Source organism: Macaca mulatta, chromosome 20 (assembly GCF_049350105.2).
Source record: "Macaca mulatta isolate MMU2019108-1 chromosome 20, T2T-MMU8v2.0, whole genome shotgun sequence".
Lineage (NCBI taxonomy): Eukaryota > Metazoa > Chordata > Mammalia > Primates > Cercopithecidae > Macaca > Macaca mulatta.
Genome location: NC_133425.1, coordinates 7,800,964 through 7,825,422, shown reverse-complemented (window position 1 = coordinate 7,825,422; position 24,459 = coordinate 7,800,964). Strand labels below are relative to the sequence as shown.

At 41.5% G+C, this 24,459-nt stretch overlaps 1 protein-coding gene and 1 long non-coding RNA gene across 32 annotated transcripts in view; one reads left to right on the top strand and one right to left on the bottom strand.

The window, feature by feature from the left end:
- Positions 1-24,459, bottom strand: part of RBFOX1 (RNA binding fox-1 homolog 1) — a 2,485,711-nt gene that overhangs the window by 1,162,799 nt on the left and 1,298,453 nt on the right. The gene's annotated exons all lie outside the window — the stretch shown is intronic.
- Positions 4,048-7,825, top strand: LOC144337914 (uncharacterized). Its single transcript, XR_013411555.1, has 2 exons — positions 4,048-5,566; positions 7,090-7,825. It is a non-coding gene; the product is annotated as an uncharacterized LOC144337914 (long non-coding RNA).

Genomic DNA, 24,459 nt, shown 5'->3' with positions numbered 1-24,459 from the left:
GGAATTAAATACCATTCCTTTCCAGAGTTCAAAGAAGTCACATTTGAAGGCAGAGGTTTAGATGCAAATACGAAAGAGATTTTGAGGGGAAAAAAAAATCACACATGGCCAGGAAGCACCCCGGTCCAAACAAAATGTATCCCAGAGTAGATTTTCTCTAATCTCTGCTTTAGAAAGATCAGCTATCTCGTTTGAAACCTCGAAAAGCGATCACATTTACTATATTTCTAGAAGTCTGTAAGTCATGACTGTTTCTTCCTTTTCCCCTCCCTCAGGAGAGAGAGAAAAAAAGGTGTTATTCTGCCTGCCTTCCAGGAAGATTTCATGAATATCTCAATAACAACAACAAAAAAAGAAAAAAATAACCACAATTTGTCTGTTCTGTTATCAGCAATTAAAGATACTTTATCTAGTTACTATGGAAGATGGCACCATTCGACAATCATCTCTGACAAACTGATCATTATCAGTAATTTATTACCAGTTTCTTAGTTAATTATCCTCAGGAAGGAGAGCAAAAATCATTTGTATAGAAAATAAGTAGTCATTAACAACAGTGGAATTTGTTGGGAATGTGATTATAAATCACCAGCCGGGACTGGTAATGATTCCTAGGAAGAAAGAGGAGGAAGAAAACACAGACACTATATCCAACTTTAGGGAACTATTCTGGGGAAAGAGCATTTTAGAATAAACTTTTTTCCCACCAATTAAAATGAAGAATGGCTTGCCTCTTAGTAAAAGAGTGCCAGACACTTTATTCTCAATGCAGCAGAGTTGGGCAGGGGAAGAACCCATTTCTGCTTCAGCAGGCAGAGCTCGTAATAATACACGCGCTCAGGCACTTTAAAATTCTGCCTCTCCTGGCTAAGCTCACTTTGAGCCAAGAAAAAGGGCCCCACTTCACTCTTTGAAAGTTAATTGAATCTATGGACCACGCTTTGACTTGAAGGTTTGAAAACTGTCTGGTCCACAAACCAAGCGTGGACTTAGGAGGCAAGATCTGTATTTGAACTTGTTATTGCCAATTGCAAGCTCAGAATCTTTGGGCCTATTATGGAGCCTGTGATCCCATTTGTGAAAATGGAATAGGATATGTATCTGCTAGGGGTTAAGCCATGTCCCCTCAAAAAGACATAAACCTTTAACCAGGATATCTATCTGCTAGGGGTTAAGCCATGTCCCCTCAAAAAGACAGATAAACCCTTAACCTCAGGTACCTGGTAATGTGACCTTGTTTGCAAATAGAATCTACAGAAAGGAATCAAATGAAGATGAGGTCAGTAGGGTGGACCTGTCCTTATAAGGAGAAATGTGGACACAAAGACAGACATAGACAGAAGGAAGATGATGTGAAAACACCCAGGGAGAATGCCACATGACAATGGAAGCAGACAGAGGTGCTATGGAGCTGCCAATCACAATATGCCAGAGATTGCTATCACACCAGGAGTCAAAAGAAGCAAGGCAGAATTCCCCTAAAGGTTTCAGAGGGAGCATGACTCAGCTGACACCTTGACTTTGGGCTCCTTGGCCCAGAATGGTGAGGCAATAAATTTCTGTCATTTTTAGCCACCCAGTTTGTGATACTAACTAATACACTATCTTACAAGGTCTTTGTGCAGATTAGGCAAGGAAGGGCTTAGAATGTACTCGGGAGAAAGTCTGACAGGTGATATGAGTGACATGAAAATGCTTGCTCAAGAGCTTCATAAATGATGACCCTACCTAGACAAACAATACGTTTTTAGACCAAGCTTGTCCAACCGATGGCCCACAGGTCACGTGTGCCCCGGGATGCCTTTGAATGTAGCTTAACACAAATTCATAAGCTTTCTTAAAACATTATAATATTTTTCTGTGATTTCTTAAATAGTTCATCAGCTATTGTTAGTGTTCGTGTATTTTACGAAGAGTCCAAGACAATTCTTCTTCTTCCAATGTGGCCCAGAGAAGCCAAAAGATTGGATATCCCTGTTTTAGACAACAGTACACAGAGAGTGTCTACCATGTGCAATACTCAAGTTGAGAGAGCTTTAGGCTTGGCATCAGACACTTGGGATTCAGACCCTATTCTTCCATTTCCAAGTTTTCACCACAGTCGGCTTTGGACTACTCTTCTATAGCTTTGAGGCCGTCCAGTATATGCCTTTCTCACAAAGCCGCCACAAGCCTGAAGTTGGAAAATGCACATTATATAAGCCCTTTGTAGTCTGAAGCACCTTTTATTCAGCAATGCCACTAAGATGGGTTCTGGGGACACCATGGTGAGTAACTTAACAAGCACCATGCCAATGAATCTGCAATTAGTCCAGTGAGATCTTTGGGGGTGGTGAGCAGTTATTGGAGGGATTGGGAATTGCCTTTCTGCAGAATCTAAACTGAGATGTGACACAAGAGTGGGCCTTGCCAAGTGACCATGACCCGAGGCACCCTCTGGCAGAAGGAAAGGTACACGTCTCCAGGGCTGGAACAGAAATGACATGGAGGACAGTGTGTTGAAAGCCCTAGGAATAATGACCTGGAGAGAAAGAGAGAGAGAGGGGTGGGAGAGGAAGGCAAGAGGCCAGATGAAACGGGGATTACAGGCCAAGTTATCAATTTTTATTTTACATTTGGGTTTTTATTCAAGGCTAAGAGGGGGGAAAGATGGGGAAAGGTAACCTGATTTGAATATTAAAAGGATCAACCTATCACAAAAAGATTGGATCTGAAGGCAAGGAAAAGAGGGAGACCAGTTAGGAGGCTTGCAGTCCAGACGCAGGTAGTTTCGATTAAAGTGGCAATAATGGCGCTAGGGAAAAAGTGCGCAGATTTTTAGATATCGTTTGGAGGAAAGCCATTATTATTACTTTTATCTCTTAATTTAATTCAACTCAGTCCTATTGGAATGCCTTCTGTCACTTCCCTGACAGATGGTCAGCCTATAAAAAAAAGATTCATTAGTTTAAACTGAATAACCTATGCTTAATCACCCTTTCCCTCATCCTCTATATGAAAATAAACTCTTAACTAATAATCATAAAAAGCAGACACGTGCAAACAATGGTCCTGGGCAAAGGTAACGGATTCCAAGTTGGATCAAGCCCCATCATAATATCGTTGGTAGTGGGTGCCCTTCGCTGACTAATCTACGTGCTCAGCATCATTTAATTTTCACAATATCTTTGAGAGAGGAGTATTATCTCCATTTGACAAAGACGGAAACTGAGGTTTGAAAAGGCAAACTTATACAGAGACCCACAGTTAGCATGGGGTGGATACGCAGTAAGTAAAACTGAAGGTATGATCCTCAAATCCATCAAATCTCTTCTATGGACCCATGAAGTTAATGAAAAGAGCATTTGAATCAATAAGATCGAATGCTAAGAGAAAACAATATGAAGAGAAAACAATACTCAATCATGAAGAGATCAGAGTTGAATTCGCATGAACAATTTCCTATGAGGTCCTATCAAACAGTAAATTACAGGGCCTCCCGGAACATCCGTTCTCCTAAGCTGGACAGCAAAGCCAAGAACTAATTTAGGTACAAATGTTTCCCAGGTGTTCCTCCGATTGGAAGAGGGGGAAAGAGGCTTTCCTACCATTGGTGACACTTCTCCTATGGTCTAGATATGCTTGATTTGAATCCATTCAAGTTCTGAGGTTCATTTCTTGCAACCACACCTGTGGCGGCCCAGAAATACCTCTTTCTCTGCCAAGTGTGGTCCAAGTACCACAAAATGAATGCGTGTTCAACAGGGCCTGTTGCCCCCGAATAAGCACCGTGGAAGTTACTGGGTTGAATGTACTGGTGCTGGGGATGCAAAGACGGGTAAGATATTCTCCCATCTCAAGCAGCTCATGGGCCAGATGGCACATGAGAGGGACCCAGCAGAGCACTTCAGGTACTTTTTAATATCTGACAAACAAAAGAAATCAGAGACAAGGTGCTTTCAACATCTCTCCTCTTTATATCTTTCTTAGATTTAAAAGCAAAATGCCCTTATAATTCTCATCCTCCAAATGCCAAGACGGCCTTTCTATCTTGTGTTATCCTTCCTGGGTTCTTCTTCTTTTCTTCTTCTTCTTCTTTTGTTTTCATGCAGGTGTATCTGGAAAGATGCAGCTTCTTCCCCCAGGGTAGACTCTGTGGTGACACTTCAGAAGACTTGTCTTACAAAGGTTTGGAGAGAGATTCTAACCCTCTAAGATGTTTCTTTGTGAACCCCAGGGAAAGATTTTCACATAATCCTGTAGGTTCTCCTCTCTCCTCCCCTACCAAGGTGCCTCTTTCCAACCAGGCAAAAATCATCCAGGATGGTAAAGCATCTAAGTAGAAAACAAAACAAGAACAACAACAACAAAAAAACCCCAAAGCAGCAGTAAAGGCCTTCTTGGAGCCACAGTAAGGTATAAAAAGTGCAAAGCTCAAAATGCAGGAGGAAAGGTCTGAGAGAGAAAAGAAATGGGTTCCTAAGCTGAGCCACATGTCAGAGTCAAGAAAGAAAATGTCTTTGCAAACAGGCTTGACCCAGGCCAACCCAATAAAGGTGCATAGAGTCTCAGGGGTCTCTGTCCTTCCATTGTGTCAAGTCACAAGCAGTAAAGAGTCTCAAGGAGGGGCAGCTGTTCCAATTCCCAGAGTTGCTGAGCTTACAGCTAAAGGCGGCATGGAGGAGACGCCGTCCGTCCTAAGAATGTTAAACATTAAGTCTAGCACATCTTCTCCCCTCCTGAAGAATCCTGCCATGTTCAACCTAAGGAATGGGGTACAAAGGTGCCACATTTTGAGTGTAACTCTCGTCATCTGCTAAACACGGAGCTTATTTCCATTTGAAATGAACGAAACTATTGATCAAAATTGGCTTGGATGTGATCACTGCCAAAGGATAGCGTGGCCCTGGGGAGGGAGAGTGAGAGAGGAGGAACGATAAAGAGCAGGGCATCCAGGAGCAGAGTGATGCCGCACTGTGAAGACAGACACCCCTTCTAACTGTGACTCAGCACTGTGTGGTCCCCAAGAATGTACCCAGAGGAAGTCAATGCAGGCTGATGAAGTTTACAGTCTTACAAATGACGGTAACTGTGGCACCCAGGAAGGCAGAGCCAGCGACTTAAGACTGTGGTCCCACATAGGGCAGTGGATCATGCGATTACCCACCGAGACACCCTTTCTTAGCTGCAGTCCTTGGACACAGAGGAAAGCACACACAGGGTGAAACCCTCCATTACACCTGCACCCACACCTGCATTTAGAACACCCCACAATCCAGCCCTGCGTGAAGTGCTACTCAAGAAAGAGAAAAGAAATAGATAAGGATCTGCCCTCTGGTCAGGCATGGCTTATAGATCTCAAGATTATTTTTAAAATAGACGTTCGCAGGGCAAAGTAGTTCACACCTGTAATCCCAGCACTTTGAGAGGCAGACAAAGGAAGATCACTTGAGGCCAGGAGTTTGAGACCAGTCTAGGCAACAGAGCAATACTCTATCTCTAAAGAAAAAAAAATTATCTGTGTGTGATGGTGTGCATCTGTAGTCCCAGCTACTCGGGAGGCTGAGACGGGAGGTTTGAGGCTGCAGTGAGCTATGGTCATTCTACTGCACTCCAGCAAGGGTGACAGAGCGAGACCAGATCTCTTTAATTAAAAAAAAAAAAAAAAGAAAGAAAGAAAAAAAAAGAGGACATAAATCGATGTGAACACTAGCTGCCGCACAGAGCCTGATGCAAACTTCTCTTCGGGTTCATCCGTTCAGATGCTCAAGCTGAACCATTAAAGTTATTAGTAAGTCTTTTTCACTCACCTCTTCCACTAAGTCTAAGGTCCAGTCCTCATCTTTATGTCCAGCATCCTTCTGCTATCATTAGCTCCTGCCCACAGCTACCATCTTAGCAGCTACCATCATCTCTTCTCTGACCTACAGCATTTGTCCAGAATTGATATTCTTGCTCTTCCCACAATTAAATTTCCACCTAGGTGTCACAGAGATTTTTAAAACATAAATCATATCCTATCCCTCCTCTATTTAAAACTCTACAGTGACTTTCCATCGCACTTAGAAAAAATGTTTCCTTCACTATGCCCTGTCTCAGGTACTACTACGTCACCCTGATGTGACACTTGTCATCTTTCTCGGCAGATCGCTGACTTACGTATTCACTGTCTGATCCCTACACTGTGACCAACTCCACGTGAGCAGGGAACCGTCCAGGGTTGGTCACTGCCGTAACCTCTGTTTAGAACAGTGTCTGGCATTGGGTAAGTGCGCCATAAATACTTGTTACATGCATGAATGAACACCAGAGCCCCCCATTTCTACAATTGGGAGGTTGAATATCTTGATGTCAAAGTTCCTTCCCAGGCTATTCCAGGAGAGACTGCGGTCTGTCTCCCTTCAGAGCCTAAGACAGGAGGACCTAGAGCCACTACTGCATGGACTGAAAGAGTTCTCTTCTGTGTCCTACTACGAACTCAGGGTGAAAACTTAGGTTATTTTCCCTCTCTGAACCAGAGGTTTCTTTTACGTGGAAATATCTTAGAGCTTTTCCATCTCTATAAGTAGCATTGTCCTAGGATCCCTCTTTATATGAGAACTTGATTCACTCATGCTTGCTCTTCATGCTGCTTTGCAATGTGGAAATGTCCTGGGGGCTGTGGGCAGGAATTTCTTCTGCTACCAGATAATCACAGACCTCAACTCCAAGAAGTCAGAGAAGCGACATTTTAATGGATTTATAATGGAGAAATATGATGAATATAATCTGAGATAAAGTAATCCACGGATAGTTTCACTAGCAAAACAAACAAACAAACAAACAAAAAACTACAGCTAGGGTAAGATAAGCTGGTCTTTTTAAAGAGTTATTTTAAATGAATAATTAGATAAGCTAATAAAACTTAAAATCTGAATATGTTTAAAGCATTGTATAAGAATTTGTCAACACAGTCATCACAGATTTGGCGTTCTTGAAATTTCTGGACAGAGAATGAGTTTCATTTTTTGTTTGTTTGTTTGTTTGTTTTTTTTGAGATGGAGTCTCACTCTGTTGCCGGGCTGGAGTACAGCAGTGCACTGTCGGCTCACTGCAACCTCCGCCTCCCAGATTCAAGAGATTCTCCTGCCTCAGCCTCCCAAGTAGCTGGGACTACAGGTGCATGCCACCACACCCAGCTAATTTTTGTATTTTTTGGTAAAGATGGGGTTTTACCATGTCGGCCAGGATAGTTTCGATCTCCTGACCTTGTGACCCACCCACCTCAGTCTCCCAAAGTACTGGGATTACAGGCGTGAGCCACCACGCCAGGCCTGAATTTTTTTTTTTATAGCCAGCCAGCCGGCTAGCTTATATCATGGCTATCTATGAATAAAGAACAATTGAGGGAGAATTGCACACATTTTAAGGCCAAAACCTACTTTCGAGAATGTGAAAGTAATGAAGAATCATTACCATAAAAATAGACCTCAGAGTCACAAATAGGATTCCCCAAGCCACATACAGAATCAGGTCACTATGCTAAAAAACATGGGTTCTGCAACTGACAGAGGGCAGCCTGCTTCTCTATTTCATCAAAGTCAAGTCACCTGAGGCCCTACCCAGGACAGAGACTGTTGAACTGCAGGGTTGCTGTATACACCTGAAAGTAGCAAAGTTCCCTTTCTCTTAAGACATTGTTAATTGTTTTCATTCTTAGGCTGGCTATCCATGGGGAAAACCATTTAAAATTACCCTGCCTTAGTGGAGAAGGTTTAAAAGTTCATGCAGAAGCAGAAAGACAGCTTGTAGGAAGGCAATGAGATAATTCTAAAGAGTGTGTGTGTGTGTGTGTGTGTGTGTGTGTGTGTGTGTGTTTAAAAGAAGTGTAGTGTGCAAATAGACCCAAACTATGTAATAGAGTAAAACCTAGGACAGCAGTAACCATGATAATGATACAATAACAGCCAGGGTTGATATGGAATGCTGCTGTGTGCCAGATGCTATGCTAAATGCTTTCCTGCATTATCTTATTAAACCATTAGCCATTTCTGTAAGTACTACTCCATGATTTATTTGGGAAAACAGAGGCACAGGGAAATTGAAGGACTTGCCCATGTTTATGCACACTACCAAGTGGCATAATTAGAGTTTAAACCTTTATCTGCCTCCATCATACTGCCCAATGATTCCAGCAGACGTTTCCCGCCAAGGAGAAGAACAGTCAGAGCACAGGCAAAATTTTTTTTTTTTTTTTGGCACCAAATATCATCAACTGTTCTTTCTGCTGGGGTCAAAGGAGTCAGCCTTGTGGAGACAGCAATGGAGAGGGACTTTTATTCAAGTCATATAGGACATCCCACATGAGACAGTAAAAATATCACTGGAATGACATAGTACCTGGAGTAAAAGCACCAACCAACCAACCAACAACTCTTACAGCTTCCAACCTGGCACCAGCTAAGAACAGACAATGGTAAAATCACTGGAATGAGGAGACAATTCCTTGCATCTAAAATAGTAAGTTTGGCACCATTTTACATTGGCTCCTGAATGGATACAGGACAAAGAACCGTATATTAGCAAACAAGACAGAGGTCCTGGAAGAAGCTATGCAAAAAACCAACCAGGAGCTGGAAAAGGGCAGATACATTCAGTCGTCGAAAGTGAGTGAGAATTCTGCGTTTACCTTGGTTTAACTCTCAAACTGTTTTCCACAGCAGGCGTGCCATTCTGCATTCTCAGCAGCAATATTTGAGAGTTTCAGTTTCTCCATGCCCTGGACAACACTTGTTACCTTCTGTTATTACTTGTCATCCTAGTGGGTGTGACATGACGTCTCCTTGTGGTTTTGATTTGCATTTTTCTGTTTTTTCTGTTTTGTTTTTTTTATTGTTGTTTTTTAGATAGGGTTTTCCTCTGTTGCCCAGGCTAGAGTGCAATGCCTCAATCACCACTCACTGCAGCCTCGGCCTTGCAGGCTGATGTGATCCTCCCACCTCAGCCTCCCACGTAGCTGGGACGACAGATATGTGCCACCACACTCAGCTAATTTATTTTTATTTTTTGTAGAGATGAGGCCTCCCTGTGTTGCTCAGGCTGACATAAAACTCTTATGTTCAAGGACTCTTTCTGCCTCGGCCTCCCAAAGTGCTGGGATTACAGGTGTGAGCCACTACGCCTGGCCTGATTTGCATTTCTCTAATGACTAATGGTGCTGAGCATATTTCCACGAGCTTATTGGAGGTGATCATTGCACAGCATTGTGAATCTACTAATGTCCTTAAATTGCACACTTTATAATTCACATAATTTTATATTATTTATATTACATATTTTATATTATGTAACATATCTATATTTTATATTATGTGAATTTTACCTGAATACAAAGTTTGAAAGTATAAATATAAACAAAGATAGAATTAATCTGCAAGCCACTGTACAGTTCCCAGGATATCATTTAAAAAAAAAAATCTTGCTCTTTAGGTTACTTCTTCCATTCAGCTATAATTCCTACAGATAATGATTTAACTCCATTTAAATATGTTTTTTTTCCTATATATAAAGAAAATCACTCCTGGATATGTAAACGGTTTCCTGAATTTCAGTTACCAGTGAGCACTATTTGGTGGTCTTCAGATCAAACTACATTATTTTCTCTTGTCTGCTACAAAACCTTAAGGAATGGCCTTAGGTACTCAATTAATATTTGTGAGAGGTTTATAATGATGAAGATGTAAAAAGTTCCAGACATTACACTCCAGACAAATAAACTGTGTTTCAGGGCAACAGTCCATGAGCAGTACAGGCATTTCAGCATGGTCTCTGAAATCATACTGCCTGGGTTCAAATTTCACGGAGTGTCAGCGTTGCAACTTGATCACATCACTAAACATCTGTAAGCTTATAGCCCCTCAACTGTGTAATGGAAGCATTGTGCCTAGCTATACTGCTGTGAGTGTTAAATAATACAGGCGTGGCTCCATTTATGTTAGCTATTCTATATCTACCCAATTCATCCAAAATTGTAAGCTATTTCATTTCTCCTCTAGATGCAATTATATTGCAGAGGCATCCACATACAAATACATTTCTGTTGTTTAACACCCTATAACAGATTGCTGTTCATAGTGTGGTGCATGAACCAGCATCAGGAACATCACCTAGAAGCTTGTTAGAAGTGCCGGATCTCAGGCTCCACCCAGACCAATGAAACAGAATATGCATTGTAGGAAGATTCCTGGAAAGATCCCTGTGCTCACTAAAAGCTTGAGAAGCACTGGTATGGAACACTGGAAGGAAAGTTCATTAGAGCATGTTTCCTATACCACAGCTGAGAGGACCTATAGCTATTCTTCCTACAGTAGGCAGGACTGTACATTTGGTTTCTTCCCCCAGAAAAGACAATGGATACGGAAGAATCCCCCTCAGATTAGTAGAGTATTAGAAGAAACAAAATTTACTTTGTATATTCATAATTTAGATATGTCATACCCTCTTCTCCAAAGTATCCTAAGATTCTGACAATGTTACTGTTATTTAACTCCCATGAGTAAAATAAGCCACAGGAATGCACCACTGAACTTGGCCATGACAGATCAATGTTAGTAACTTCTTGGATTGTTAATCTCTCTTTAATCTTTTAAAACTCCACTTGGGAGCCATCTTAACTTGTTGGGTCTAAGACATCTACTATAAAAATCTGAAGATATCATAGCAATCCAAGAGACCTCACAAGCCATACTACCTGAAGAAACACTGCTGTTTGCTGCCAACTATAATTAGACTTATCACACTTCAAGAACAGAAGGAAAATTAGAAAGAAAAAAAACCTCCTGGGCCCCCCATCGTCCTTTTGTGACAGAGCTAATTTAAAATGCAGTACATCATCAAAGCCACATTACTCTGATGATATGGAATTTATGAGGGATGTCCCACATCATATTATACATTAACTTGAAGTCAACAGGGGAGGACAATAGGGGGCAGAAATTAGAATGTGCAAAACATTTGGAGTCAATTGAATCTGCTCAATTGCATGCTGGTAAAAACATAAATTGCAAAGTGATATCTATTTTTTTTTCCTTCCTACAAGATTTGCTGGAGACAGTGAAAGTTTTGAAAGACTCTTGAGGATACTAGAGATTTATCTGAAGTCCAAGGAAGCAAGTACGTTTATAATTCAAGACTTTTGGGTTGCATGTATACAAGAGGTAGATTGTAGTCCTGTGATGACTGTGGTCTTGTGATGATTTGTGTAAATCACCTGGGTATCAATGTTTACTAAGCATTGGTGATTACTATTCCTGTATCACCTCTGCTATGAATAAGATGTCCATTCCCAACGGCATGAAAAGCATGAATCACACATCTCCGTTTTGTGGATAGCCTAGAGATAGATATATATATGAAGTCATTGGATAGAAACTAAAGAGTCATCTTAGTGGGTCAAAGATTAAGGTAAGTGTCATCTCTAGAGGGAGACTGCAGGAAAAGGGAAGAAATTGAAAAATAAATACAAACTTAAAAATCTATATTGCCACTACTGAGGAAAAGAGAACGGAGAGGGAGAAACTGAGCTTGTGTAACATATAAAAATAGGCAGTGACTAATTAAATACACATATATTGGTTGTGATAGCCCCAGAGAAAGAGGATTTGCTCGAAGGGCTGTGGCTTAAAGCCTCAAAAATGTCCATGGGTCAGGATCCTGGTCTTTACAGGAAGCCTGGAGCAACGGTTGATGGATTGGATCATTCACTGAATCATTCAATCATTCACTGAAGCATCTGTCACAGCCATTTACATGTGCTAAAGATACATTGATGAATAAACCAGACATGCGAACAACCCTCATGGAGCTTATAGGGAATGGGAGTGAAAACGCTGAGCTGATGGTTTTGGGATGTTGGGTGGTATGAAAAGAAAAATGAATCAGTTTATGAAAGAAAACCCTTAGGGTTCTGATGTGGTTTAGAGTGGCAGGGCTTGTGAGACTCCCAGTGAGTCTCTGTCCATGACAATTATCCCACACTGACCTCATACCCAGAGGAGCTTCAAAGTCAATCTCTGGGTTCACTTTTTCCAGGGTGATCCCTCAATTTCTCCATCAGACTTAACTTTAGACAGAGCTCTGGCTGGAAAGAAGGTGACCAACTCTCCCAGTTGGCTTAGAACAGAGGGTTTTCCCAAGACACAAGACTTTGAGCGCTCACACAGAAAAAGTCCCAGACAAACCAGGACACATTTTCCACTCTAACTGCAATTGTTCACTCCTGCCTTGTTCCCATGGAATTTCATCCCAACCACGGTCCCCACTTGATTTTTGCCGCAGGATGTGGAATCCAATGCTATAGCAGACCTGTGTCATGAATGACCGTCCTTCCTTCAAACACCCTTTGTATTCGCAGAAAGCTCATACCTCCTGCTACAGAAGCCAAACAAGTTTTCTATATGTTGAATACACACATATGACCAGGCTGGACCATTAGGATATGCCTCATTGGACTTTTCATTTTCATTCATGTGTAATTACATGAACTGCACAGATCTTAAGTGTAGAGTTCTATGGTGTTTTGCCAACACACATATATACATGAACCAGTACCCCAGTCAAAGTGCAGAGAAATGCCATCTCCTTAGAAAATTCCTTTCTCCCTCTTTGCATTCTGTGCTCCTCCCCCAGAAAAAATGCAAAGGAAGTACTTTTATAATCCAATTTTTTTTTATTGCATTAATACAAAAGGTAGATTGTGGTCTTGTGATGATTTGTGTAAATCATCTGGGTATCAATATTTACTAAACATTTGGTGATTAATACTCCCGTATCACCTCTGCTACGAACAGGATGTCCTTTCCCAATGGCATGAAAAGCATGATTCACACATCTCCGTTTTCTGGATAGCCTAGAGATAAATATATATGAAGTCTTTGGGTAGAAACTGAAGAGGTATCTTAGTGGGTGAAAGACAATCACTATCCTGATTTCTATCCCCATAGGCCAATTTCTCCTGTTTGTCAGCTTCATAAAACCAGAACCATAAAGCATGGACTCTTTGGTGGATATAACTTCTCTTGCTGAGTATAATGTTATACACACGCACGCATGTGCGCGCGCACGCACACACACACACACATACACTGATGTCCTTGTCAGCAATTCATTTCTGTTTATTGGTGGATAACATTCCATTGAGTGACTATAAAACTTACTTATGCATTCATTTATTGATGGATGCTTGGGTAACTTCCCTTTTTTCTTCTTTTGCCATGGTAAATAAACGTGCAATGAGCATCCCTGAAGAAGTCTTTATGTGCAGATATGTTTTCATTTCTCTTAATAAAATATTTAACTCCAGAGCCACAGCTCTTTGTATGTGTATATATGTGTGTATATATATATGTGTGTGTATATATATAACATATATATTGTTATATTTCCTCCTTGCAACTTGAATTTTCATTCTCTTAATGTCTTTTTATCGGACAAAGTTTTTAATTTTGAGGAAGTCTGTCAAACTTCTCTTTTATGTCTAGTACTTACTGTGTTTTATCTGGGAAAATGTTGACCATGCTCAGTTTTCAAAGGCAGATGTTTATGTTTCCTTCCAGGGGCTTTCAAGTGTTTGCTTTTGTAGTCAGGTCTGCAAACTACCTTCAGTTAATTTTTGTCTATGATGGAAAATATGGATCTGAGTTAAATTTTTCCATTCCAGCATCCAGTAGGTCCAGGATTATTTGTTGAAAAGACTTGCTTTTCCTCCTCAAATTGCACTGGTGCTTTTGTAAGAAAAAAAAAAAATCACTTGACTCTGTATGTTACCATAGGTCTTGGGTCTTAAGGGGCTAGCTAAAAGCATGAGATCAATCGAGCACCATCCCTGGAGGCTGTGTCAAGTGTAGAGTCCAGAACCACGGCTTTGTGTCCAGGAGTACGGATGCTGGTGGTGCCACGTGGCAGTGATCACAGGGCTGGTAGCAGCATCCTTAGCAGGGAGTTTCTACGCAGGGATACTAATGGTACCTTCATCCCTTGTGTCTATTTTCCCAACCAGGTTCTCAAATTTTCCTGATACTGCATTTTCCCCAAAAGCATTCAAATCAAATTACCATTTGCACAGGTTACTTAGAAAAGATCTCTATTGCAGACAATCAAGAATCCCGTATCAGTACAGTTGGTCTGTCCACACACTTAATATCAGCGTCTCATCTAGTTCCACGGTTTGGCTTTCCTTTTCCTGTACTGGTGTTGACAGTTCTCAATTCCTGCCATCTAGCACGTGGCCAACCTAGGATGCTCCTGGCTATGCCAAGTTTGCTTTACAACACAGAGCATGTGATGTATCAGAAGTAAGGTCAATCTTCTTAGGACTCATTCCCAAGGAGCCAGGACAACTTCCAGTAATCACAATGTTCCACAGGGACACCGGGAGACTGTCCTTTATACAGGTAGAAAGTGAGAGGAAAGTGACCAGTGGTGTTGGTGACACCGGCAGTCAAGAGGCCAGAGAAGGGTCTTCAATTCACATGGAAAGTCTGAGATCTTTGCCTTCTCACACTGCACAGTGTGTACACGCTAGGAGCAGAGAGAGACGGTAACACAGGCGTGGGGAGGGTAACTGCACTAAAAAGACAATAAAAATAAAAATAAAAATAAAAAACTAAGCTCAGACAAATAGGAATGGAGTCCAATGCAACTGTCCAGGAAAGGAATCCAGAGCAGAAAAGTGCACAGTCCACAGTATGCCCATGCAGGAAGAAATCTCAAGAAGAGACGGTCACCAGGAAGCAGAGCAAACTGCACGACTGCTCTGCAGGAATGATCTCCATAAAGGGGATGGGAGAGTGAGGGAGATGAACGTTTAAAGGGTACAGAGAAAGCAGCACAGACCTGATACAAACAATGTTTAATAAACATCGCCTTAAAGCAGGAGGTAACTGGAGGGTCCTCCATACATTCAAGAAATGGGAAAACAGTAATGGTCTCTGAGGGCCATACTGGAGTGGAGTCTAGGGCAACTCGGAAACCCTCCACGCAAGAGGACAGACATTGACCTTCTCCATGAAAAGGAACTGCGGATTGCTTCTTGTTGGTAACTGCTTCCTTTTCCTAAGAGTACCCAAGAGAAGTTACAGCTCCTCCATTTTACGCAGCCTTTGTAAGACCATACATTGGGTACTTTGCCTTCCCACTCTGGAAGACGAAGAGTTTCCTAAAGGCACTTTCTGTCACACCCTAGCTCTCCCTGCCAGGGTGGACTCACGAAGGGGAGGTATTGCCTAAGTCCGGCCAATGGGATGTGCTCTTCTGGGATCTAGAACCGGAGCAGAATGAAAGATGGACAGAAGACTTAGATGGAATTCATTTCTTCCCATGGCGGAGACCTCACAGTGGCCTGGTGCCTGCCATGCTACCAACGCTGCTTTTTCAGCCACCTCTGAATTTTGTAAACTCATTGACTACTGCTAATAAATATTCTTTTTGCTTAATGTAGGGGGGGAATTGGTTTCTGTTGCTTGCAACCAATGAGCCTTAATTGGTCCACAAAGTTGAGACTGTCCCTGTAATTAACTGCAGTGTTTCATTTCGCTCCTTTGTAAATTGGGTTGATACTCATACACGAAGGATAATTACTTTGTTCTCATGTAATCCCTTTTGATGTTAAAAATCTCCATTAAGAAGCCCTGTTTGGGTCCATGAGAAACTCTCTCTACCTCCTAGAAAGGCAGGACAAGGGCTACTAGACCACAAATGCTCTGAGAATGGGTCATTCATTACAATGATATATGGAAAATTAAGGATACTTTATTGAAATCCTAGTGAGCTGTTCTGAAACAACAGGTATTTTCCAAAAGCCAATGGTATTAAAATTAAAAACTATGAAAAGTAAAAATTTTTCACCATGTTTTCATGTTCATAAGAGCCTGTCCTATATGCAATTATAATCAGGACAGCCGCAGGCCTTAGCAGCAATCTAGCAATGAGTAAGATGTCTTAAGAAAACTGATCCTATGTCTGAGAGCTCTGGTACCCGCTTCTGAGCTCACCCACAAAGCCACGAGTCCATGCTAAGTGAAGCACTTGCAAATACCAGAGACTCCTGCAACAAGGGAGGTTGAAATGTCTTTCCCCAGTTAGAAGTCTACTGACACAGCAAACTTGATGGGTGTCTCAGAGATGTCCCTGAGCACCAGAGAAAAATAGAATTTGGGGAAAACTGGGGGCAGGGTGGGAATAACGGAAGCAGGGGAACAACCTGCATCATACTATTGGGCATGGTAAGCATGAATGAGTTGACTGTCACTCATGCAGTTCCACTAGAAATAGCTGAGCTTGGGCTAGTTTGCTAGTACATTCCAAGAGGCTCACCTGTAAGGTTGGGGGACAATGGCCTGTGAGATGCATGGTTAGAACAGACACCAGGAAGAGAGCTGACTGGGGTTTTGCTGGAGCCGGATCTTCCAAATCAAGAAACAGGAGTGATATGGTTTGGCTGTGACCCTACGCAAATCTCATCTTGAATTATACCTCCCACAATTCCCACTTGTTGTAGGAGTGATCCAGTAGAAGGTACTTGAATCATGGGGGCAAGTGTTTCCTGTGCTGTTTTAGTGATAGTGAATAAGTCTCATGAGATCTGATGGTTTTATAAAAGGGAGATCTCCTGCAGAAGCTCTCTCTCTTCACCTGCCTCCATCCATGTAAGACGTAACTTGCTCCTCCTTCCACCATGACTGTGAGGCCTCCCCAGTCATGTGGAACTGTGAATCCATTAAATCTCTTTTTCTTTGTAAATTACCCAGTTTCAGGTATGTCTTTATCAGCAGCGTGAAAACAGACTAACACAAGGAGCAAAGACACCCCTGTATGTCTATTTGAGGTATCTGTGATAGTTATGCATCATGAAAAAGAAAGAATTTGAATAGCTACAACAAAGAAAGCAGACAAGTAGCAACAATGTTGCTACAGCCCACTGTCTCCCCATCTTGCGGGTGAGCCTCTTGGAATACAGCACCAAACTGGTTCAAGCTCAGCCGTTTCTGCGGGAACTACATGAGTGACAGTCAACTCACTCATGCTTACCATGCCAGATAAGGAGAATGCAAGCACACTGTTGAGCTTGAGAGCTATGACTCTTTGTCGCTTCCTTCCTGCCCCCAAACTTCATCAGATCTGGAGGGCCAGAAGAAGAAAGGAAAAAGTGCTCCAAAGTCATACAAAATCCTCCCTCTTCATTCCAAGATAAAAGAAGGGGAGGAATGAAAAACAACATACACTGTCTCCTTTTTGGAAGCTACAAGCCTGACTGGCAAGGGAAGAAAAGAAACTTGAAACACATTGTAAAATAGCTACTCTGAAAGATAAAATGACAGAGGCATAAATACCCATTGAGAGTACATCTAATAACCAAAAGCGACCAGAAAGTTGAAAAATCCGAGTTATTATTAGGGGAAGGGGAATAATATGCAACTCTGAGTTTGGGAGCAGTGAGTGGATAAAAGGTCACCTCATGTTTATATCTCACTGACCTGACACTGTTCAATAAAGTGGGGATAATATTTAATAAAAATGTTAAAAAAAATATCAACAGGACATGCAATTCAGATTCTCGAGTGTTACTACAACTGGTGTTTTGTAGAACTTTAAACATCTTCCGTATGTGCTGTGGAGTCTATGCAGTTATTTAGCAATAAATCATCAAAGGCTCTTATTTCAATATACATGCATCTTACTTCATGCTGTAACTGTGCTATCAGTGAAAACAGCTGACTAAATGTTACATTTAATAATTAAAATAAATAATAATAATTATTATTATTATTTGAGATGGAGTTTCACTCTGTCACCCAGGCTGGAGTGCAGTGGTGCAATGTTGACTCACTGCAACCTCCGCCTCCTGGATTCAAGCAATTTTCCTGCCTCAGTCTCCCAAGTACCCAGGATTACAGGTGTGTGTCACCACATCCAACTGATTTTTGTATTTTTAGTAGAGATGGGGCTTCACCAAGTTGGCCAGGCTGGTCTCCAACTCCTGAACTTGATCTACCTGCCTCAGCCTCCCAAACTGCTGGGATTACAGGCGTGAGCCACCATGCCTGGCCAGGGTAAATTATTTTTTATGCATAGTAGAGCTTACAATAAATGCAATATGCGTTTATTTGAAAAATAGTTTACAATAAAAACAACCCTCTTTAATAGGATACTTTTTAGAAAATGTCAAATTATATAGATTGGGTAACAGATGGAGGCACAAAGTCACCACATTTCGGAGTATAACAAGGTGGCAGCAAGAATTTGGGGGTGGTTTACAAGAAGCTTTGTTTTTTAACCAATTAATTATGTATTGAGTAAAATGTGTTTCTCTTGCACACCTGCCAAGGTAGATTACTTGTTCTTCATGTAGAGAAATAGAAAGGTAATTGATAATATTCAAATATGGATAATTTTACCTGTTCATTTAACAAATATTCCTTGAGTCCCTACACCAATTTCTTCCACCAGGAGACATTTGCGCATGCCTGGAGACATTTTCGTTTGGCACAACCTGGCCTGGGATGGGAGGTAGGGTGTGGAATGCTACTGTCACCTAGCAGGTTGAAGGTAGGGTGCTGCTAAACATCCGAGAGTGTATAGGACAGCTTCCCTGGACCAAGAAGTATCTGGTCCCAAATATCGATAGTGGTGTGGTTGAGAAACTCTGCCCTATTCAATATCTAGCACAAGGGATATCAAGATGAGCCCCTGCCCACAGGGGGTTCACAGTGAAGATGTCATTTTGAAATCGTATCTATCCTGTTAAACTGACACATAATCAGACTGGCTATTTCCACCAGTTCCAAATATAGGACGTGTGAAGGACACCTCCTTTGCCCAGCTGTTCACCACTTGCTCCTGTAGCCTTTGGAGATGAAGCTGTAGGGTGCATGTAGACAAAGAGGAGAAAGTCAAGGTCATGTTTTATTGGCTCTGCAATGACTGTGCATTGATGGTGGATGTATCCAAATATTTATAATGTGTTGGAGGCTGTGCAAACAGTGAGGCAGCTTGTCAGTTCTCTAATGAGTGAGGCATCCTAAGTTTGGAAGGTGGAAGTCTAGTGATCTCTGAGAGCTGAAGGGCATGCACATGCACATGCTGGTATTTCCACAGGACTGGCTCCAAGTACTTATTGAGCAACCACTATGAGCAGGGCAATGTACGGGGGGAGGATAAAGGTGCTGAAGATAAAGATAACAGAATCAAGGTTTAGGTAAAAGAAAGGAAAGGATTCCAGTTAGGTGGATCAGGAAAGGTTTCCTGAAGGTGACAAGATTGTGCTGATCTTTGAGGGTGGAAAGGATGTAAGGTAGAAGGAAATTCAACTCAGAGAAATCCATGTAAATCAACACACAGGGTAAGGAGAACATGAAACGTGAACAGGAAATGACGGTTCAGCGATGCCATGGGAAAGGGGACTACAAAGGGAGAAGAAAGTGGATAAAGCACCGAATCTCGACTGAGCGGTGTGGCCGCTCTTTTGAATGGTGCACAAAGAGACCTTTATCCTTATGAGAGCCTCTGCTGTGTGCACCCACACATCCCTACCCTACGGAGGCAGCAGCTCTGAGCAGCAACCATTAACTCCCCCAAAAGGTGAGAGATGCAACACTCTGGGCTCAGGGTCATTGATTCCAGGCTCTGACTCAGGAGGATAAACCACGGGCTCTCCACTTTCCTTAAATATGTGGCTTTCAACATAATCAAGACAGTTCTCAAGATAAGGGGGGGGGTTCCACATCACTGCAGGTGCATGCAATTATAGTTTAGAGGGTCCTAAATAATAAAACAAAAACGTGTTTCAAGTGGCCTTAATGAGGCAGTGAACAGACAGAAACAACCAAAAATCCATAAAAATTATACATTTAACTTGAATATTTATCCATGTGTTTCACAGGCTGGCAAAATAGACACCCCCAAACCCCAAAAATATATTAAGTGATGGGGGGAAGGATGAAGTAGCCTGTACAGAAATCACTTTTTTGGGAGAGGAAGGAAGGAGAGGATACACACACATACACACACACACACACATACACATACACACCCCCCTTAGTATATACCTAAAATATCATATTTCTGAAAATATACAGAAAATTAAAAAATACAAAACAAACTGGTAAAGTGTCATTACTTCTGGGAAGGGAAACGTGGAGTCAGAGATCATAGGTAGAAAGGAGACTTATTTTTTTCCTATATCCCTTTTTATACTTTTGAATGTTTCAAAAGGTTTTAACATACTGAATAATAAATAAAATAATTTAAAAAGAAAGGCAATTAGTACAAAGAGACTGATGGAAAAATACAGTCAAATTCTTTTGGGAGGCGGTTAATAATAATATTTAAAAGCACAGATTTAAGTTGGATTTCCAGATTCGAATTTCTCTTCTGTCAATGCACAGCCATGTGATCTTGGGTGATTTATTTAATCTCTCTGTGATTATATCTTTTACGTACAATGGGGATAGTAATAACACCTACCTCTTAGATTATTTCTTTTTTCTTTCTTTTTTTTTTTTCTTTTTTGAGATGGAATCTTGCTCTGTCACCCAGGCTGGAGTGCGGTAGTGCGATCTCAGCTCACTGCAAGCTCCGCCTCCTGGGTTCATGCCATTCTCCTGCCTCAGCCTCCCTAGTAGCTGGGACTACAGGCACCTGCCACCATGCCCAGCTAATTTTTTGTATTTTTAGTAGACATGGGGTTTCACCACATTAGCCAGGATGGTCTCAATCTCCTGACCTCGTGATCTGCCCACATTGGCCTCCCAAAGTGCTGGGATTGCAGGCGTGAGCCACCGCGCCCGGCCCTCTTAGGGTATTTCATTAAAAATTACATGAGATATTGTGTATAAAGCGTCTAGCCTCAGACCTAATACACAAGTACTGCTGTAGCATGAATGACCGCCTTCTACAGTAATGCAGTATGACCGGTGCCTATAATTGTAGAATCTCTTGATTGATGATTCAACTCAGACTAATTACAACAGAGCCTTTCACAACATAACTGGATGTGCTTGGTATTAACGCATCTCCAGTGCAGCAGAAGACAAATGGCTCCACTTGTCCCAATCATAACAGCATGATAGGAAACCCAATACTCTATTACTCAATGGTGGCAGAAACACTGGGGTGAGCCCCCTCTTTTTTAAACACAGGAATTAATTCATTCAGCCCCGAAATAAAGAATGGTTTGGTTTATTGAATTGCATTTTGAGTAAACATTGCATGACTTACTTTATCTTCTTACCCTATTGCACATCCAAGGGATGTAAACATGGTCATGTAAGTGATGAGAACAGCACTTTCAAGTGTTTAATTCCATTTTTCCCAATCTCATACTAGATATCTCAGGGTCATTTTTACTTGACCTTTAGTTCCCGTATTCAGCCACCATTAGTTCCATTGCTTTTTTTCTCTGCTCATAGCAGACACAGGCATCTCCTGTGTACTATGGTCTGAATGTTTGTGTCCACGCCAAAATTCATGTGTTCAAACTTTGTTGTGAATTGCTTTTATGAAGCGCTTAAGTTATGGGGGAAAAACTCTCATGAATGGGGTTCATGACCCTATAAAATGGCTGGAGACAACTAGAAAGACCATTTTTCAGGCCTTCCATCTTTTCCACCACCTAGAAGCACAGTGTTCCTCCCACCTGTGAACACAGCAACAAGGCACCATCTTGGAAGTAGAGACGGAGTTCTCTCCAGACACCAGACCTGCTCATGCCTTGATCTGACATTTCCCAAGTCTGAACTTCCAAGCCTCCAGAACAATGAAAAATAAATTTCTGTTCTTTAAAAATTACCCAGTCTGTGATGTTTTGTTATAGCAGCACAAACCAACAAAGTGAAACATGCATTTGCTCCTCACTTAAGCACAAACATCTTCATTAACTTTTAAAATGCCTTATAGTGTCTCAGTGTCTCCAGGGTCGTACCAATGCTTCATGACACAGCTCACACTCTTTCTCTGGAGAAGTGTACTCAACTACACCAGCCTGAATTCATCAAGCACATCTCCAAACTCTAACATCACATACTCCCTGGTAAGTTTAGGATTTGATAATTCTGCAGTGGTTCTCTGAGTGCCACTTTGCTCCTCAGTGACACTACACAGTTCTTCAAGCTAGAATTGTTCTTATCTTCTCGCTTGCCTTCTAACACTTATCATAGTTCAGGATGCTTTGCAAGGAATTCCCAATCCATACAGGTTGACCAAATATCTGTGTTTTACAGTTTTGTGTTGATAACTTAGGTGGAGGGAGAAAATGTCCTGTACAAACAGTAACCCAGCCTATTCCCACCAACATAAAGATCCCTGTACTGAGTTAAGAGTGTCCTCTAAAAAATTATGTTTACGCAGATACTCAGGAGTGACCTTATTTGGAAATAGGGTTGCAGATATAATTAGTTAAGATGAGGTCATACTGGATCAGGATGGGCCCTGAATCCAGGGAATGGTGTCCTTATAAAGAGAGGGAGATTTGGAGACACACAGACTCAGACACACAGGGAAGGAGCCAGGTGATGGAGGAAGAAGGTGGAGCAATGCCAATACACACCAAGGAATGCCAAGGATGCCAGCAACCAACAGAGATGGGGGATAAGCCAGGAAAAGTTCTTTCTTAGAGCCCTCAGAGGGAGCATGGCCCGGCAGATATCTTGATTTCGGACTTTAAGCCTCTAGAAATGTGACAGAAGTCTGTGCTACTTTGTTATGGCAGTCCCAGAACATAAACACAACCCGCCACAAGCCCTTTTAACACAAAACAAACTCCAAGAACTGTGCCCACAACCTTGTGGTACCCTTACCCTCATCCTAAATGTTTACTAGGAACTTGATATGTACCAAGGTAACATGGAAGACAAATATGCTTTGAAAGTGGGTTTGTAGAACTATTGTAAACAGTGCCGCCATAAAAAGATCTGGAAATAACCTAAGCGCCCATCAAGAGATGAATGGAGATAGAAAGCGTGCTATGCACACAACGGAGTACTATTCAGCCTTACAAAGGAATGAGATACAGTCATTTGCAACAACACAGAATGAACTGGAGATCATTGTGTTAAGTGAAATAAGTCAGGCACAGAAAGTCACACAGTGCATGTTCTCACTCATCTGTGGGATCTAGAAATAGAAACGATTGAACTCATGGAGACAGAGAGTACAGGGATGGTTACAAGAGGCTGGGAAAGGTAGTGTGGGGGGAGGAAGTGAGGGTGGTTAATGGGTGCATGAAATGGAAAGAATGAATAAGACCTAGTGTTTGACAGCACAACAGGATGACTATAGTCAGTAATAACTTACCTGTACATTTTAAAATAAAGAGTGTAACTGGATTGTTTGTACCTCAAACAATAAATGCTTGAGGGATGGAGACCCCATTCTCCATGATGTGTATATTTCACATTGTATGCCTATATTAAAATGTCTCATGTAGCCCATAAATATCGACACCTATTATATACCCACAAAAATTAAATATAAAAAAAAAAACTGTGGTAGCAAGGGCACATTTTTTCAAAGAAAATCTTACCTGTACCTTTAAAATGTAACTAAATAACTGGCATGTCATGAGTATTTAATCATTGCTTTTTTATAGTCAACCAATGGGGCCATGTGGCTGTTCTGATGAATGTATAATTCTAAAGTTCTTTAACAGATTTGAAAGATTCATGATATTAAAATAAAAATATTTATGACATCTTGGAAGATTGGACAAAATCTTGAAAATTTGAAAATCTCTGATTTGACTGATAATACAGACTGAAAGGAAAGGTCAAAAAAGGGTAAGTAACGTACCAAAGTCATCCAGCTAGCATAGGGTGGTGGTGATCAAGTAGGGCACATCCCACTGAAAGACTGAAGCTGCCTTCAGAGTTCTTTACTGCAGTGGACAAAATGTGTGCCCATCTTCAATGGCCATTAACATTGCAATGTTCACAGACCCAATCAAAATCACAGCTTCCAATGCCCCTCAGCCCCACACCAAACCATCTAAAGACCTCTGTCTTCCAAATGGCTAGTAGCTTTATTAACTTATTGCCGATACTAACCCTCTTCTCCCTCCCTCTCTTCCTTCTTTTCTTCCTTCCCTCCTCAAGTATTTCCCAAGTACCTGCTCTTTATCAGATATTCCTCTACATGCTGAGAAGAGAGAGATGAGTAAGAAGGACAAAGACAGTCATCCCATGGTACTTACATTCCAGTTGGCAGAAAAAGGCAGTTGAACAATTCAGACAAACACATGAGATTATTTTAAAGAACAGTAAATATGAATAAACATATTAAATGCTAGTGACTCCCAGGAAGGAGTTTTCTCACGTAGGATGGACAATGGCTTCTTTGATGCCTAAAAGATAAGAAGGAGCTGGTTCTTTAAAGAACCTGGATAACATCTCAAAGCCAGGAGTAAAGCCAAGTCCCTGAGTCCAAAATGAACTTAGGTGGGATCAAGGAAGA